Raw genomic sequence first — 2,070 nt, 5'->3', positions numbered from 1 at the left:
CTCTAAGATTCTTAATAGAAAATCTGCTTGTGAATTAAAAGTTTATTAATGGTAAGAGCACAATGTTAAAGAAACACTTATATTTTTATCCCAGCTAGAATAGATAGACATTAGTGAATATCCAGGAGATTGGGGTGCAACCCTGAAAATACTATGACTAGGGTTAATAATAAACAACACTATATTAAAAACTAAAATACGGCCTTCCTAGGTAGCCTAAAATATAGCACCAGTGTGATCCAAGTGACCCACCAACAATTTGAGTGCCTAGAAGAAAAAAATTCAACATTCTTTGTGAGACATAACTCAATCCAGAGCCTCTACAACATATTACTTGTAATATCCAGTACATTAAACAAAAATTACTAAGTATCTGAAAAAATAGGAAATTGAGATATAAAATAATTAATAGAGGCAGATGCAGAAATAATACACATTCTATGGTTCAGGAAACAGCATGTTAAAATGATTAAAATTAGCACATTAAAAGAAAGGAAAATAAGGATGAAGTAGAGCATTTTGAGAAACAATTAAAATCTGTAAAGTGGAATCAAATTGGACAAAAACCTAATAGATAGGTTTAATTATAGACAGCTGGTAATGAATAACATAATTGGTAACCTCAAAGATAGATCACCACTACCAATGCCACTGTACTGGCATTCCCAACTTCAAGGACTCCAACTGTTAAGAACATGATGGAGATGCAATTCATGATATGGTTCACATCCTTATAAGAAACTTTCTAAACGGAAACAGAACAATTACACTAAAGTCATGATCTTTACCTCAGTCATAACTCCTGTTTCAATTCATTCTTTAACTCTGAGAATATGTAAGAGATGACTTGACTTTACTGTCTGTCATGTGGATGCCTAGGCCTACCGGAAGGTGTGCCCTATTTCCCAACTGAGAACAAGTGCTCCAAGATTGATAAGATGGCTAAAATGCTGCTTCCTGTTCTTACCCACTTAAGTGTGAAAAGCATCACTGGGACTGGAGTTGGGGCTATAGGCTACATCATTAGCAGATTTGCACTCAATTATCCAGAACTAGGGAAAGGCTGCGTGCTCATTATTAATGTTGCTCCTTGTACTGGATGCCGGATTGACTGGGAAGATTTCTCTCAGGCTTGACAACCAATATTGTGAACATTATTTTGACTTATCACTTTGGACAGAATAAGATTGATCCCCCATTATGTTTCCCAAGAGACATTTCAGTGCCCTTGAGTTTCAGAAATAGCTGAAGGTCAACCTAGATCTTCTTCCAAACTACAGGCTGCATATTGCCTAAGATGACAACCAAGAAAACCTACAGCTCTTCTTGGACTCCTATAATGGATGCAGAGACCTGGAGATTGAAAGAACATACTGGGCCAAAGTGATAACAGATTAAAAACACTAAAGTGTTCTACTTTACTGGTGGGAGGGGATAATTCACTTGCAGTTAAGGCTGTGGTTGAATGGAATTCCTGCATGAATCCTAAATTATAACTTTGCTAAAAAAGATGACAGACTGGAAGACTGTTCCAAGTAGTTCTGCCAAATAATCTCACTGAGGCTTTCAAGTACTGTTTTTAGGGAAAGGAATGGGCTACATACCACCTGCCAGCATGCCCAGCTCACCTGATCACTAACCTACTCAACTTGATATCACTTCTGGAGAAAATCCAACTGGCCTGTCACCAGCATCTGTCAGATGGACTCAAGAATCCTTTGAGTTTCCTGATGTCCTGGATACCAGAGGTGTCCTGATAACAGACACTCTCCCCTTGGGCCATGCAAGTCCATCCTTCTTTAATTGACCACCCCATAATACAACATACTGTCCTGTAAACCAGCCTCTGTTATCTTTAACTCATGCATGAACATAGAACCTCTTTCTAGCAGCCTGGATTTATCATTCTCTCTGCTCACCTACCCGCCTTTTTTGTATGTACCAAGAACCAACATATTTAGCTGAATCCATCTCCATATCTTCTCTTTTTAACTTTTTCCTGAGTCCCAAACTATGTATCTACTAAGATTCTTTGATCCCAACTCCTGTGCGTACATAAGTATTCATATC

General features: G+C 38.0%; 1 pseudogene; it reads left to right on the top strand.

The window, feature by feature from the left end:
- Window positions 1-673: 673 nt before the first annotated feature.
- LOC124096877 (protein NDRG3-like) lies at window positions 674-1,639 on the top strand (annotated as a pseudogene).
- The last annotated feature ends 431 nt before the right edge of the window (window positions 1,640-2,070 follow it).

Source organism: Marmota monax, unplaced genomic scaffold, assembly GCF_021218885.2.
Source record: "Marmota monax isolate L192 unplaced genomic scaffold, Marmota_monax_Labrador192_F-V1.1 WCK01_AAM20220418_F8-fsc00023, whole genome shotgun sequence".
Classification (NCBI taxonomy): domain Eukaryota; kingdom Metazoa; phylum Chordata; class Mammalia; order Rodentia; family Sciuridae; genus Marmota; species Marmota monax.
This window is presented reverse-complemented; position numbering and strand designations above follow the sequence as displayed.